Here is a 17,481-nt window from a genome sequence, read left to right as displayed (position 1 = left end):
GGACACTACGCTGACAGACACAGCAAACCTTCTTGCCACAGCTCGCATTGATGTGCCATCCTGGATGAGCTGTACTACCTGAGCCACGTGTGTGGGTTGTAGACTCCGTCTCATGCTACCACTAGAGTGAAAGCACCACCAGCATTCAAAAGTGACCAAAACATCAGCCAGGAAGCATAGGAACTGATAAGTGGTCTGTGGTCACCACCTGCAGAACCACTCCTTTATTGGGGGTGTCTTGCTAATTGCCTATAATTTCCACCTGTTTTCTATTCCATTTGCACAACAGCATGTGCAATTTATTGTCAATCAGTGTTGCTTCCTAAGTGGACAGTTTGATTTCACAGAAGTGTGATTGACTTGGAGTTACATTGTGTTGTTTAAGTGTTCCCTTTATTTCTTTGAGCAGTGTATATATTTGGGTTCAGTGAAGAAGAAGCTCTAGAGTTCTGATCAACAACCTCTAGAGTTCTGATAATCCTCTAATGTAGGTCTATATTATTAATGTATTGCTCATATCAAATATCAAAACATTATTTTAATGTAGGTCTATATTATTAATGGTTTGATCATATTAAATATCAAAACATTATTTTAACTACTCAAAGCAATTACATGTGGCGCAGGAACCGCTGACTCACTGCATTATTCTATAGTATTATCAGGACACCTGCTGTTAACTCTTAACTACTTAGGACAGCTCACCAGGTGTCCTAAATATCTGCTGACTAGGTGGGACTAGAGACTTCATAAATAGTTTTAATTTAGACCCATAAGTGTAAAATGTCTTTATTCTCAGCACTTATACGACCAATTTTCTCCTCTGAGACACTTTGTGGATATGGACCCAGATCTCAACATATTGTTATAAAAAAACATAGAATGTTTGTTTTACATAATAATAAAAATGAATATTACTAATGTAACCCACTGTAAAGACTGGGTTCAGTTGATTGTGTTGCACTGCCCCGTACAGGACTGTCCGCGTCCCCGTACAGAACTGTCCGCGTCCCCGTACAGAACTGTCCGCGTCCCCGTACAGAACTGTCCGCGTCCCCGTACAGAACTGTCCTCGTCCCCGTACAGAACTGTCCGCGTCCCCGTTCAGAACCGTCCGCGTCCCCGTACAGGACTGTCCACGTCCCCGTACAGAACTGTCCGCGTCCCCGTACAGAACTGTCCGCGTCCCCGTACAGAACTGTCCGCGTCCCCGTACAGAACTGTCCGCGTCCCGTACAGAACTGTCCACGTCCCGTACAGAACTGTCCACGTTCCCATACAGAACTGTCCACGTCCCCGTACAGAACTGTCCGCGTCCCCGTACAGAACTGTCCTCGTCCCCGTACAGAACTGTCCGCGTCCCCGTACAGAACTGTCTGCGTCCACGTTCGGTGTGGCGACAAGCATATTGTCCAGTTACGCGCAGAGTGGACTGAGGGGATCTTGGAGAATAACTACGGAGTTTGTCACAGTGTTGAAACACCGAAGTTTATTGTTCAATTTTCAGTCGCTCTGGATAAGAGCGTCTGCTAAATGACTTAAATGTAAATGTAATGAGCTGGATCACAGTCCAGGCCTAAGGGTAAGGGGTGCAGAATTGAGACATGGGCCAACCGAAGGTGAGGCTTCTACCCCACCAAGCTCTCCAGCTCGTGCCCCTTATCCTACCCCTGTCAGAGCCAATACTTACTCACGGTGAGTCGGCTGTACAAGCCACCGCACAGGCTTACTCTGTAAGCAAGGGACAGTTAACTTGCCCTCGGTTAATTAAAATATATATATTTTCTTAAATATTAAAACTAAATTAAAAAAGGAAGATGACAACTGAAGTAAAAAAGAACATGTAATGCTTTTTCTATTGTTATGACCTGACTGTTAAGAACTTAAATGTTATGCCTTTATGTTTGCACTTTCTATTGAAAAGGATGATGTTACGGAGTCTAGTTGATAGGTAATCGACTAGCCGGACTCCAGTTGTACGGATTTGTACAACGCGCTAACAAGGTTATTGAACCTGACATTGGTGTCTGTCTTTATTCATTTATCCAACATATCATTACCGAAACAGTCGGTACAGCTCGGTAAGCTAGCTAGCTACTCTACCAGCAGCATCCTAGTTATCCTAGCTAGTCGGTACAGCTCGGTAAGCTAGCTAGTTACTCTACCAGCAGCATCCTAGTTATCCTAGCTAGTCGGTACAGCTCGGTAAGCTAGCTAGCTACTCTACCAGCAGCATCCTAGTTATCCTAGCTAGTCGGTACAGCTCGGTAAGCTAGCTAGCTACTCTACCAGCAGCATCCTAGTTATCCTAGCTAGTCGGTACAGCTCGGTAATCTAGCCAGCTACTCTACCAGCAGCATCCTAGTTATCCTAGCTAGTCGGTACAGCTCGGTAATCTAGCCAGCTACTCTACCAGCAGCATCCTAGTTATCCTAGCTAATCGGTACAGCTCGGTAAGCTAGCTAGCTACTCTACCAGCAGCATCCTAGTTACCATAGCTACCATTACATCATCACCAGCCGATGGAGCTCCCCGGTTGTTTCTTCCACCTGTTAAATCCCGGTGAGGCTTCTCCCTCTCTCGTTGACGGATGCTGGCTACCTCTGTCCGGTTCTCCTCTCTTCACTAGATGGACGGTAACTTTAGTGTTTAAACCTCTGTGTCCAAGGACCGAACTTTTACCCACGTGTCATCTCATTTAGCAAAAAAACATAACTTACATAACTTAAAAACATAACCTGGTACCCTGCACATTGACTCAGTACTGGTTCTCCTTATAGTCTCATTATTACCTCAACTACCTGGTACCCTGCACATTGACTCAGTACTGGTTCTCCTTATAGTCTCATTATTACCTCAACTACCTGGTACCCTGCACATTGACTCAGTACTGGTACTCCTTATAGCCTCATTATTCCGGCGGTAACATTTGAGAGTGAGGCCAATATATAGCATTTTGCGGGAAAAAAACATGATTATTTGTCTCTCTGAAATGAAGACATCAAGTGATTTTAAACAAATACATATCTGTCATTGAACAACCCCATGATTAGATAGTGAACAACCCCATGATTAGATAGTGAACAACCCCATGATTAGATAGTGAACAACCCCATGATTAGATAGTGAACAATCCCATGATTAGATAGTGAACAACCCCATGATTAGATAGTGAACAACCCCATGATTAGATAGTGAACAACCCCATGATTAGATAGTGAACAACCCCATGATTAGATAGTGAACAACCCCATGATTAGATAGTGAACAACCCCATGATTAGATAGTGAACAACCCCATGATTAGCTAGTGAACAACCCCATGATTAGATAGTGAACAACCCCATGATTAGATAGTGAACAACCCCATGATTAGATAGTGAACAACCCCATGATTAGATAGTGAACAACCCCATGATTAGATAGTGAACAACCCCATGATTAGATAGTGAACAACCCCATGATTAGCTAGTGAACAACCCCATGATTAGATAGTGAACAATCCCATACCATGATTAGATAGAGAAAAAACACACCAATCTCTTTCAGAAATGCTTTGAACAATAAAAGCTAATTTACTAACATTTCTGAAAAGTGATATTTAGTGTTTTGGAATGAAACTCTTATGTTTCCCCATCTGAGCTCAGAGTAGATGAGAGATGTAATGTTTGTCTCTGTTGTGTTGAAGACCAATCAAGCAGGAGAGACCAGCCTCCCCTGTTCCCAGCTGTGTGTCCATGAAGAGTGACCGGTCTATGGAACTACCTAATAGCTTTTCTACTGAACAAAGGTAAGAAGAACTCATGGGTCCTGGTCAGTGAGTTAAACAACACTGTCTCTAGTCATTTCTCCTCTCCCATTTTCCAAATCCTTTTGGTTGTTTTCATAATCCTAAAACAATATTAAACAAACACAACATTCCCTCACCGTGTGTGTATGTGTGTGTGTGTGTGTTTGTGTGTGTGTGTGGTACCTGGTACCCTGCACATTGACTCAGTACTGGTACTCCTTATAGTCTCATTATTACCTCAACTACCTGGTACCCTGCACATTGACTCAGTACTGGTTTTCCTTATAGTCTCATTATTACCTCAACTACCTGGTACCCCTGCACATTGACTCAGTACTGGTTTTCCTTATAGTCTCATTATTACCTCAACTACCTGGTACCCTGCACATTGACTCAGTACTGGTTCTCCTTATAGTGTCATTATTACCTCAACTACCTGGTCCCCTGCACATTGACTCAGTACTGGTTCTCCTTATAGTCTCATTATTACCTCAACTACCTGGTATCCTGCACATTGACTCAGTACTGGTACTCCTTATAGTCTCATTATTACCTCAACTACCTGGTACCCTGCACATTGACTCAGTACTGGTTTTCCTTATAGTCTCATTATTACCTCAACTACCTGGTACCCCTGCACATTGACTCAGTACTGGTATTCCTTATAGTCTCATTATTACCTCAACTACCTGGTACCCGGCACATTGACTCAGTACTGGTACTCCTTATAGCCTCATTATTACCTCAACTACCTGGTACCCCTGCACATTGACTCAGTACTGGTTCTCCTTATAGTCTCATTATTACCTCAACTACCTGGTACCCTGCACATTGACTCAGTACTGGTACCCTGCACATTGACTCAGTACTGGTGCCCTGCACATTGACTCAGTACTGGTACCCTGCACATTGACTCAGTACTGGTACCCTGCACATTGACTCAGTACTGGTACCCTGCACATTGACTGAGTACTGGTACTCCTTATAGTCTCATTATTACCTCAACTACCTGGTACCCTGCACATTGACTCAGTACTGGTTCTCCTTATAGTCTCATTATTACCTCAACTACCTGGTACCCTGCACATTGACTCAGTACTGGTTCTCCTTATAGTCTCATTATTACCTCAACTACCTGGTACTGTCTATGAACAGAGTATACTGTTCCCCTGTCTGTCTATGAACAGAGTATACTGTTCCCTGCTGTCTATGAACAGAGTATACTGTTCCCCTGTCTGTCTATGAACAGAGTATACTGTTCCCAGCTGTCTATGAACAGAGTATACTGTTCCCAGCTGTCTATGAACAGAGTATACTGTTCCCAGCTGTCTGTCTATGAACAGAGTATACTGTTCCCAGCTGTCTGTCTATGAACAGAGTTTACTGTCCCCAGCTGTCTGTCTATGAACAGAGTATACTGTTCCCCTGTCTATGAACAGAGTATACTGTTCCTATGAACAGTGTATACTGTTGTCTATGAACAGAGTATACTGTTCCCATCTGTCTGTCTATGAACAGAGTATACTGTTCCCAGCTGTCTGTCTATGAACAGAGTATACTGTTCCCCTGTCTATGAACAGAGTATACTGTTCCCAGCTGTCTGTCTATGAACAGAGTATACTGTTCCCAGCTGTCTATGAACAGAGTATACTGTTCCCAGGTGTCTATGAACAGAGTATACTGTTCCCAGCTGTCTGTCTATGAACAGAGTATACTGTTCCCAGCTGTCTATGAACAGAGTATACTGTTCCCAGGTGTCTATGAACAGAGTATACTGTTCCCAGCTGTCTGTCTATGAACAGAGTTTACTGTCCCCAGCTGTCTGTCTATGAACAGAGTATACTGTTCCCCTGTCTACGAACAGTGTATACTGTTCCCAGCTGTCTGTCTATGAACAGAGTATACTGTTCCCATCTGTCTGTCTATGAACAGAGTATACTGTTCCCAGCTGTCTGTCTATGAACAGAGTATACTGTTCCCCTGTCTATGAACAGAGTATACTGTTCCCAGCTGTCTGTCTATGAACAGAGTATACTGTTCCCCTGTCTATGAACAGAGTATACTGTTCCCAGCTGTCTGTCTATGAACAGAGTATACTGTTCCCCTGTCTGTCTATGAACAGAGTATACTGTTCCCAGCTGTCTGTCTATGAACAGAGTATACTGTTCCCCTGTCTGTCTATGAACAGAGTATACTGTTCCCCTGTCTATGAACAGAGTATACTGTTCCCCTGTCTATGAACAGAGTATACTGTTCCCCTGTCTATGAACATAGTATACTGTTCCCAGCTGTCTGTCTATGAACAGAGTATACTGTTCCCAGCTGTCTGTCTATGAACAGAGTATACTGTTCCCAGTTGTCTGTCTATGAACAGAGTATACTGTTCCCAGCTGTCTGTCTATGAACAGAGTATACTGTTCCCCTGTCTGTCTATGAACAGAGTATACTGTTCCCCTGTCTATGAACAGAGTATACTGTTCCCCTGTCTTTGAACAGAGTATACTGTTCCCCTGTCTATGAACAGAGTATACTGTTCCCAGCTGTCTGTCTATGAACAGAGTATACTGTTCCCAGCTGTCTGTCTATGAAGAGAGTATACTGTTCCCCTGTCTATGAACAGAGTATACTGTTCCCAGCTGTCTATGAACATAGTATACTGTTCCCCTGTCTGTCTATGAACAGAGTATACTGTTCCCAGCTGTCTGTCTATGAACAGAGTATACTGTTCCCAGCTGTCTGTCTATGAACAGAGTATACTGTTCCCCTGTCTATGAACAGAGTATACTGTTCCCATCTGTCTGTCTATGAACAGAGTATACTGTTCCCCTGTCTATGAACAGAGTATACTGTTCCCAGCTGTCTGTCTATGAACAGAGTATACTGTTCCCAGCTGTCTGTCTATGAACAGAGTATACTGTTCCCAGCTGTCTGTCTATGAACAGAGTATACTGTTCCCCTGTCTATGAACAGAGTATACTGTTCCCAGCTGTCTGTCTATGAACAGAGTATACTGTTCCCAGCTGTCTGTCTATGAACAGAGTATACTGTTCCCAGCTGCCTGTCTATGAACAGAGTATACTGTTCCCAGCTGTCTGTCTATGAACAGAGTATACTGTTCCCAGCTGTCTGTCTATGAACAGAGTATACTGTTCCCAGCTGTCTGTCTATGAACAGAGTATACTGTTCCCAGCTGTCTGTCTATGAACAGAGTATACTGTTCCCCTGTCTATGAACAGAGTATACTGTTCCCAGCTGTCTGTCTGTGAACAGAGTATACTGTTCCCAGCTGTCTGTCTATGAACAGAGTATACTGTTCCCCTGTCTATGAACAGAGTATACTGTTCCCAGCTGTCTGTCTGTGAACAGAGTATACTGTCCCCCTGTCTGTCTATGAACAGAGTATACTGTTCCCAGCTGTCTGTCTATGAACAGAGTATACTGTTCCCAGCTGTCTATGAACAGAGTATACTGTTCCCCTGTCTATGAACAGAGTATACTGTTCCCAGCTGTCTGTCTATGAATATAGTATACTGTTCCCCTGTCTGTCTATGAACAGAGTATACTGTTCCCAGCTGTCTATGAACAGAGTATACTGTTCCCAGCTGTCTGTCTATGAACAGAGTATACTGTTCCCCTGTCTATGAACAGAGTATACTGTTCCCCTGTCTGTCTATGAACAGAGTATACTGTTCCCCTGTCTGTCTATGAACAGAGTATACTGTTCCCAGCTGTCTGTCTATGAACAGAGTACACTGTTCCCCTGTCTATGAACAGAGTATACTGTTCCCAGCTGTCTGTCTATGAACAGAGTATACTGTTCCCAGCTGTCTGTCTATGAACAGAGTATACTGTTCCCCTGTCTATGAACAGAGTATACTGTTCCCAGCTGTCTGTCTATGAACAGAGTATACTGTTCCCAGCTGTCTGTCTATGAACAGAGTATACTGTTCCCAGCTGCCTGTCTATGAACAGAGTATACTGTTCCCAGCTGTCTGTCTATGAACAGAGTATACTGTTCCCAGCTGTCTGTCTATGAACAGAGTATACTGTTCCCAGCTGTCTGTCTATGAACAGAGTATACTGTTCCCAGCTGTCTGTCTATGAACAGAGTATACTGTTCCCCTGTCTATGAACAGAGTATACTGTTCCCAGCTGTCTGTCTGTGAACAGAGTATACTGTTCCCAGCTGTCTGTCTATGAACAGAGTATACTGTTCCACTGTCTATGAACAGAGTATACTGTTCCCAGCTGTCTGTCTGTGAACAGAGTATACTGTCCCCCTGTCTGTCTATGAACAGAGTATACTGTTCCCAGCTGTCTGTCTATGAACAGAGTATACTGTTCCCAGCTGTCTATGAACAGAGTATACTGTTCCCCTGTCTATGAACAGAGTATACTGTTCCCAGCTGTCTGTCTATGAACATAGTATACTGTTCCCCTGTCTGTCTATGAACAGAGTATACTGTTCCCAGCTGTCTATGAACAGAGTATACTGTTCCCAGCTGTCTGTCTATGAACAGAGTATACTGTTCCCCTGTCTATGAACAGAGTATACTGTTCCCCTGTCTGTCTATGAACAGAGTATACTGTTCCCCTGTCTGTCTATGAACAGAGTATACTGTTCCCAGCTGTCTGTCTATGAACAGAGTACACTGTTCCCCTGTCTATGAACAGAGTATACTGTTCCCAGCTGGCTGTCTATGAACAGAGTATACTGTTCCCAGCTGTCTGTCTATGAACAGAGTATACTGTTCCCCTGTCTGTCTATGAACAGAGTATACTGTTCCCAGCTGTCTGTCTATGAACAGAGTATACTGTTCCCATCTGTCTGTCTATGAACAGAGTATACTGTTCCCAGCTGTCTGTCTATGAACAGAGTATACTGTCCCCAGCTGTCTGTCTATGAACAGAGTATACTGTTCCCCTGTCTGTCTATGAACAGAGTATACTGTTCCCAGCTGTCTGTCTATGAACAGAGTATACTGTTCCCATCTGTCTGTCTATGAACAGAGTATACTGTTCCCCTGTCTATGAACAGAGTATACTGTTCCCCTGTCTATGAACAGAGTATACTGTTCCCCTGTCTGTCTATGAACAGAGTATACTGTTCCCAGCTGTCTGTCTATGAACAGAGTATACTGTTCCCATCTGTCTGTCTATGAACAGAGTATACTGTTCCCAGCTGTCTGTCTATGAACAGAGTATACTGTTCCCCTGTCTATGAACAGAGTATACTGTTCCCAGCTGTCTGTCTATGAACAGAGTATACTGTTCCCCTGTCTATGAACAGAGTATACTGTTCCCAGCTGTCTGTCTGTGAACAGAGTATACTGTTACTGGTCTACTCTGTTAGAGGATCAGTATCTATCTCCTTTATCTCTGTAGTGGATGGTCTACTCTGTTAGTGGATCAGTATCTCTCTCCTTTATCTCTGTAGTGGATGGTCTACTCTGTTAGAGGATCAGTATCTCTCTCCTTTCTCTCTGTAGTGGATGGTCTACTCTGTTAGAGGATCAGTATCTCTCTCTCTCTCTCCTTTATCTCTGTAGTGGATGGTCTACTCTGTTAGAGGATCAGTATCTCTCTCTCCTTTATGTCTGTAGTGGATGGTCTACTCTGTTAGAGGATCAGTATCTCTCTCCTTTATCTCTGTAGTGGATGGTCTACTCTGTTAGAGGATCAGTATCTCTCTCCTTTATCTCTGTAGTGGATGGTCTTCTCTGCCAGAGGATCAGTATCTCTCTCTCCTTTATCTCTGTAGTGGATGGTCTACTCTGTTAGAGGATCAGTATCTCTCTCTCTCTCCTTTATCTCTGTAGTGGATGGTCTACTCTGTTAGAGGATCAGTATCTCTCTCTCTCTCCTTCATCTCTGTAGTGGATGGTCTACTCTGTTAGAGGATCAGTATCTCTCTCCTTTATCTCTGTAGTGGATGGTCTACTCTGTTAGAGGATCAGTATCTCTCTCCTTTATCTCTGTAGTGGATGGTCTACTCTGTTAGAGGATCAGTATCTCTCTCCTTTATCTCTGTAGTGGATGGTCTACTCTGTTAGAGGATCAGTATCTCTCTCTCTCCTTTATCTCTGTAGTGGATGGTCTACCCTGTTAGAGGATCAGTATCTCCCTCCTTTATCTCTGTAGTGGATGGTCTACTCTGTTAGAGGATCAGTATGTCTCTCATTTATCTCTGTAGTGGATGGTCTACTCTGTTAGAGGATCAGTATCTCTCTCTTCTTTATCTCTGTAGTGGATGGTCTACTCTGTTAGAGGATCAGTATCTCTCTCTTCTTTATCTCTGTAGTGGATGGTCTACTCTGTTAGAGGATCAGTATCTCTCTCTTCTTTATCTCTGTAGTGGATGGTCTACTCTGTTAGAGGATCAGTATCTCTCTCCTTTATCTCTGTAGTGGATGGTCTACTCTGTTAGAGGATCAGTATCTCTCTCTCTCCTTTATCTCTGTAGTGGATGGTCTACTCTGTTAGAGGGATCAGTATCTCTCTCCTTTATCTCTGTAGTGGATGGTCTACTCTGTTAGAGGATCAGTATCTCTCTCTCTTTTTATCTCTGTAGTGGATGGTCTACTCTGTTAGAGGATCAGTATCTCTCTCCTTTATCTCTGTAGTGGATGGTCTACTCTGTTAGAGGATCAGTATCTCTCTCTTCTTTATCTCTGTAGTGGATGGTCTACTCTGTTAGAGGATCAGTATCTCTCTCTTCTTTATCTCTGTAGTGGATGGTCTACTCTGTTAGAGGATCAGTATCTCTCTCTTCTTTATCTCTGTAGTGGATGGTCTACTCTGTTAGAGGATCAGTATCTCTCTCTCCTTTATCTCTGTAGTGGATGGTCTACTCTGTTAGAGGATCAGTATCTCTCTCTCCTTTATCTCTGTAGTGGATGGTCTACTCTGTTAGAGGATCAGTATCTCTCTCTCCTTTATCTCTGTAGTGGATGGTCTACTCTGTTAGAGGATCAGTATCTCTCTCTCTCTCCTATCTCTGTAGTGGATGGTCTACTCTGTTAGAGGATCAGTATCATCTCTGTGGATGGTCTCTCTCCTTTATCTCTGTAGTGGATGGTCTACTCTGTTAGGAGGATCAGTATCTCTCTCTTTATCTCTGTAGTGGATGGTCTACTCTGTTAGAGGATCAGTATCTCTCTCCTTTATCTCTGTAGTGGATGGTCTACTCTGTTAGAGGATCAGTATCTCTCTCTCCTTTATCTCTGTAGTGGATGGTCTACTCTGTTAGAGGATCAGTATCTCTCTCCTTTATCTCTGTAGTGGATGGTCTACTCTGTTAGAGGATCAGTATCTCTCTCTCTCTCCTTTATCTCTGTAGTGGATGGTCTACTCTGTTAGAGGATCAGTATCTCTCTCTCTCTCCTTTATCTCTGTAGTGGATGGTCTACTCTGTTAGAGGATCAGTATCTCTCTCCTTTATCTCTGTAGTGGATGGTCTACTCTGTTAGAGGATCAGTATCTCTCTCTTTATCTCTGTAGTGGATGGTCTCTCTGTTGAGTGGATCAGTCTCTCTCTCCTTTATCTCTGTTGGATGGTCTACTCTGTTAGGGATCAGTATCTCTCTCCTTTATCTCTGTAGTGGATGGTCTACTCTGTTAGAGGATTAGTATCTCTCTCTCTCCCTTTATCTCTGTAGTGGATGGTCTACTCTGTTAGAGGATCAGTATCTCTCTCTCCTTTATCTCTGTAGTGGATGGTCTACTCTGTTAGAGGATCAGTATCTCTCTCTCCTTTATCTCTGTAGTGGATGGTCTACTCTGTTAGAGGATCAGTATCTCTCCCTCTCTCCTTTATCTCTGTAGTGGATGGTCTACTCTGTTAGAGGATCAGTATCTCTCTCCTTTATCTCTGTAGTGGATGGTCTACTCTGTTAGAGGATCAGTATCTCTCTCTCTCTCCTTTATCTCTGTAGTGGATGGTCTACTCTGTTAGTGGATCAGTATCTCTCTCCTTTATCTCTGTAGTGGATGGTCTACTCTGTTAGAGGATCAGTATCTATCTCCTTTATCTCTGTAGTGGATGGTCTACTCTGTTAGAGGATCAGTATCTCCCTCTCTCCTTTATCTCTGTAGTGGATGGTCTACTCTGTTAGAGGATCAGTATCTCTCTCTCTCCTTTATCTCTGTAGTGGATGGTCTACTCTGTTAGAGGATCAGTATCTCTCTCTCTCCTTTATCTCTGTAGTGGATGGTCTACTCTGTTAGTGGATCAGTATCTCTCTCCTTTATCTCTGTAGTGGATGGTCTACTCTGTTAGAGGATCAGTATCTATCTCCTTTATCTCTGTAGTGGATGGTCTACTCTGTTAGAGGATCAGTATCTCTCTCTCTCCTTTATCTCTGTAGTGGATGGTCTACTCTGTTAGAGGATCAGTATCTCTCTCCTTTATCTCTGTAGTGGATGGTCTACTCTGTTAGAGGATCAGTATCTCTCTCTCTTTATCTCTGTAGTGGATGGTCTACTCTGTTAGAGGATCAGTATCTCTCTCCTTTATCTCTGTAGTGGATGGTCTACTCTGTTAGTGGATCAGTATCTCTCTCTTTATCTCTGTAGTGGATGGTCTACTCTGTTAGAGGATCAGTATCTCTCCCTTTATCTCTGTAGTGGATGGACTACTCTGTTAGAGGATCAGTATCTATCTCCTTTATCTCTGTAGTGGATGGTCTACTCTGTTAGAGGATCAGTATCTCTCTCTTTATCTCTGTAGTGGATGGTCTACTCTGTTAGAGGATCAGTATCTCTCTCCTTTATCTCTGTAGTGGATGGTCTACTCTGTTAGAGGATCAGTATGTCTCTCATTTATCTCTGTAGTGGATGGTCTACTCTGTTAGAGGATCAGTATCTCTCTCTTCTTTATCTCTGTAGTGGATGGTCTACTCTGTTAGAGGATCAGTATCTCTCTTTCTTTATCTCTGTAGTGGATGGTCTACTCTGTTAGAGGATCAGTATCTCTCTCTTTATTTATCTCTGTAGTGGATGGTCTATGGTCTCTGTTAGAGGATCAGTATCTCTCTCCTTTATCTCTGTAGTGGATGGTCTACTCTGTTAGAGGATCAGTATCTCTCTCTCCTTTATCTCTGTAGTGGATGGTCTACTCTGTTAGAGGATCAGTATCTCTCTCTCCTTCATCTCTGTAGTGGATGGTCTACTCTGTTAGAGGATCAGTATCTCTCTCTCTCTCTTTATCTCTGTAGTGGATGGTCTACTCTGTTAGAGGATCAGTATCTCTCTCCTTTATCTCTGTAGTGGATGGTCTACTCTGTTAGAGGATCAGTATCTCTCTCTTCTTTATCTCTGTAGTGGATGGTCTACTCTGTTAGAGGATCAGTATCTCTCTTATCTCTGTAGTGGATGGTCTACTCTGTTAGAGGATCAGTATCTCTCTCTTCTTTATCTCTGTAGTGGATGGTCTACTCTGTTAGAGGATCAGTATCTCTCTCTTTTATCTCTGTAGTGGATGGTCTACTCTGTTAGAGGATCAGTATCTCTCTCTCTCCTTTATCTCTGTAGTGGATGGTCTACTCTGTTAGAGGATCAGTATCTCTCTCTCCTTCATCTCTGTAGTGGATGGTCTACTCTGTTAGAGGATCAGTATCTCTCTCTCTCTCCTTTATCTCTGTAGTGGATGGTCTACTCTGTTAGAGGATCAGTATCTCTCTCCTTTATCTCTGTAGTGGATGGTCTACTCTGTTAGAGGATCAGTATCTCTCTCTCTCCTTTATCTCTGTAGTGGATGGTCTACTCTGTTAGAGGATCAGTATGTCTCTCATTTATCTCTGTAGTGGATGGTCTACTCTGTTAGAGGATCAGTATCTCTCTCTCCTTTATCTCTGTAGTGGACGGTCTACTCTGTTAGAGGATCAGTATCTATCTCCTTTATCTCTGTAGTGGATGGTCTACTCTGTTAGAGGATCAGTATCTCTCTCCTTTATCTCTGTAGTGGATGGTCTACTCTGTTAGAGGATCAGTATCTCTCTCTCTCTCCTTTATCTCTGTAGTGGATGGTCTACTCTGTTAGAGGATCAGTATCTCTCTCTTCTTTATCTCTGTAGTGGATGGTCTACTCTGTTAGAGGATCAGTATCTCTCTCCTTTATCTCTGTAGTGGATGGTCTACTCTGTTAGAGGATCAGTATCTCTCTCTCTCCTTTATCTCTGTAGTGGATGGTCTACTCTGTTAGAGGATCAGTATCTCTCTCTCCTTTATCTCTGTAGTGGATGGTCTACTCTGTTAGAGGATTAGTATCTCTCTCTCTCTCCTTTATCTCTGTAGTGGATGGTCTACTCTGTTAGAGGATCAGTATCTCTCTCTCCTTTATCTCTGTAGTGGATGGTCTACTCTGTTAGAGGATCAGTATCTCTCTCTCCTTTATCTCTGTAGTGGATGGTCTACTCTGTTAGAGGATCAGTATCTCTCCCTCTCTCCTTTATCTCTGTAGTGGATGGTCTACTCTGTTAGAGGATCAGTATCTCTCTCCTTTATCTCTGTAGTGGATGGTCTACTCTGTTAGAGGATCAGTATCTCTCTCTCTCCTTTATCTCTGTAGTGGATGGTCTACTCTGTTAGTGGATCAGTATCTCTCTCCTTTATCTCTGTAGTGGATGGTCTACTCTGTTAGAGGATCAGTATCTATCTCCTTTATCTCTGTAGTGGATGGTCTACTCTGTTAGAGGATCAGTATCTCCCTCTCTCCTTTATCTCTGTAGTGGATGGTCTACTGTTAGAGGATCAGTATCTCTCTCTCTCCTTTATCTCTGTAGTGGATGGTCTACTCTGTTAGAGGATCAGTATCTCTCTCTCCTTTATCTCTGTAGTGGATGGTCTACTCTGTTAGTGGATCAGTATCTCTCTCCTTTATCTCTGTAGTGGATGGTCTACTCTGTTAGAGGATCAGTATCTATCTCCTTTATCTCTGTAGTGGATGGTCTACTCTGTTAGAGGATCAGTATCTCTCTCTCTCCTTTATCTCTGTAGTGGATGGTCTACTCTGTTAGAGGATCAGTATCTCTCTCCTTTATCTCTGTAGTGGATGGTCTACTCTGTTAGAGGATCAGTATCTCTCTCCTTTATCTCTGTAGTGGATGGTCTACTCTGTTAGAGGATCAGTATCTCTCTCTCCTTTATCTCTGTAGTGGATGGTCTACTCTGTTAGTGGATCAGTATCTCTCTCCTTTATCTCTGTAGTGGATGGTCTACTCTGTTAGAGGATCAGTATCTCTCTCCTTTATCTCTGTAGTGGATGGACTACTCTGTTAGAGGATCAGTATCTATCTCCTTTATCTCTGTAGTGGATGGTCTACTCTGTTAGAGGATCAGTATCTCTCTCCTTTATCTCTGTAGTGGATGGTCTACTCTGTTAGAGGATCAGTATCTCTCTCCTTTATCTCTGTAGTGGATGGTCTACTCTGTTAGAGGATCAGTATGTCTCTCATTTATCTCTGTAGTGGATGGTCTACTCTGTTAGAGGATCAGTATCTCTCTCCTTTATCTCTGTAGTGGATGGTCTACTCTGTTAGAGGATCAGTATCTCTCTCCTTTATCTCTGTAGTGGATGGTCTACTCTGTTAGAGGATCAGTATGTCTCTCATTTATCTCTGTAGTGGATGGTCTACTCTGTTAGAGGATCAGTATCTCTCTCTCCTTTATCTCTGTAGTGGATGGTCTACTCTGTTAGAGGATCAGTATCTATCTCCTTTATCTCTGTAGTGGATGGTCTACTCTGTTAGAGGATCAGTATCTATCTCCTTTATCTCTGTAGTGGATGGTCTACTCTGTTAGAGGATCAGTATCTCTCTCCTTTATCTCTGTAGTGGATGGTCTACTCTGTTAGAGGATCAGTATCTATCTCCTTTATCTCTGTAGTGGATGGTCTACTCTGTTAGAGGATCAGTATCTCTCTCTCTCTCCTTTATCTCTGTAGTGGATGGTCTACTCTGTTAGAGGATTAGTATCTCTCTCTCTCTCCTTTATCTCTGTAGTGGATGGTCTACTCTGTTAGAGGATCAGTATCTCTCTCTCCTTTATCTCTGTAGTGGATGGTCTACTCTGTTAGAGGATCAGTATCTCTCTCTCCTTTATCTCTGTAGTGGATGGTCTACTCTGTTAGAGGATCAGTATCTCTCCCTCTCTCCTTTATCTCTGTAGTGGATGGTCTACTCTGTTAGAGGATCAGTATCTCTCTCCTTTATCTCTGTAGTGGATGGTCTACTCTGTTAGAGGATCAGTATCTCTCTCTCTCTCCTTTATCTCTGTAGTGGATGGTCTACTCTGTTAGTGGATCAGTATCTCTCTCCTTTATCTCTGTAGTGGATGGTCTACTCTGTTAGAGGATCAGTATCTATCTCCTTTATCTCTGTAGTGGATGGTCTACTCTGTTAGAGGATCAGTATCTCCCTCTCTCCTTTATCTCTGTAGTGGATGGTCTACTCTGTTAGAGGATCAGTATCTCTCTCTCTCCTTTATCTCTGTAGTGGATGGTCTACTCTGTTAGAGGATCAGTATCTCTCTCTCTCTCTCCTTATTCTCTGTAGTGGATGGTCTACTCTGTTAGAGGATCAGTATCTCTCTCTCTCTCCTTTATCTCTGTAGTGGATGGTCTACTCTGTTAGTGGATCAGTATCTCTCTCTCTCTCCTTTATCTCTGTAGTGGATGGTCTACTCTGTTAGAGGATCAGTATCTCTCTCCTTTATCTCTGTAGTGGATGGTCTACTCTGTTAGAGGATCAGTATCTCTCTCCTTTATCTCTGTAGTGGATGGTCTACTCTGTTAGAGGATCAGTATCTCTCTCTCCTTTATCTCTGTAGTGGATGGTCTACTCTGTTAGTGGATCAGTATCTCTCTCCTTTATCTCTGTAGTGGATGGTCTACTCTGTTAGAGGATCAGTATCTCTCTCCTTTATCTCTGTAGTGGATGGACTACTCTGTTAGAGGATCAGTATCTATCTCCTTTATCTCTGTAGTGGATGGTCTACTCTGTTAGAGGATCAGTATCTCTCTCTCTCCTTTATCTCTGTAGTGGATGGTCTACTCTGTTAGAGGATCAGTATCTCTCTCCTTTATCTCTGTAGTGGATGGTCTACTCTGTTTGAGGATCAGTATCTCTCTCTCTCTCCTTTATCTCTGTAGTGGATGGTCTACTCTGTTAGATGATCAGTATCTCTCTCTCTCTCCTTTATCTCTGTAGTGGATGGTCTACTCTGTTTGAGGATCAGTATCTCTCTCTCTCCTTTATCTCTGTAGTGGATGGTCTACTCTGTTAGAGGATCAGTATCTCTCTCCTTTATCTCTCTAGTGGATGGTCTACTCTGTTAGAGGATCAGTATCTCTCTCTTCTTTATCTCTGTAGTGGATGGTCTACTCTGTTAGAGGATCAGTATCTCTCTCTCCTTTATCTCTGTAGTGGATGGTCTACTCTGTTAGAGGATCAGTATCTCTCTCCTTTATCTCTGTAGTGGATGGTCTACTCTGTTAGAGGATCAGTATCTCTCTCCTTTATCTCTGTAGTGGATGGTCTACTCTGTTAGAGGATCAGTATCTCTCTCCTTTATCTCTGTAGTGGATGGTCTACTCTGTTAGAGGATCAGTATCTCTCTCTCCTTTATCTCTGTAGTGGATGGTCTACTCTGTTAGAGGATCAGTATCTCTCTCTCCTTTATCTCTGTAGTGGATGG

This window comes from Oncorhynchus nerka, unplaced genomic scaffold (assembly GCF_034236695.1).
Source record: "Oncorhynchus nerka isolate Pitt River unplaced genomic scaffold, Oner_Uvic_2.0 unplaced_scaffold_1313, whole genome shotgun sequence".
In the NCBI taxonomy this organism is placed as follows: Eukaryota; Metazoa; Chordata; class Actinopteri; order Salmoniformes; family Salmonidae; genus Oncorhynchus; species Oncorhynchus nerka.
The sequence above is the reverse complement of the archived record's forward strand: the minus strand, read 5'-3'. Positions refer to the sequence as shown.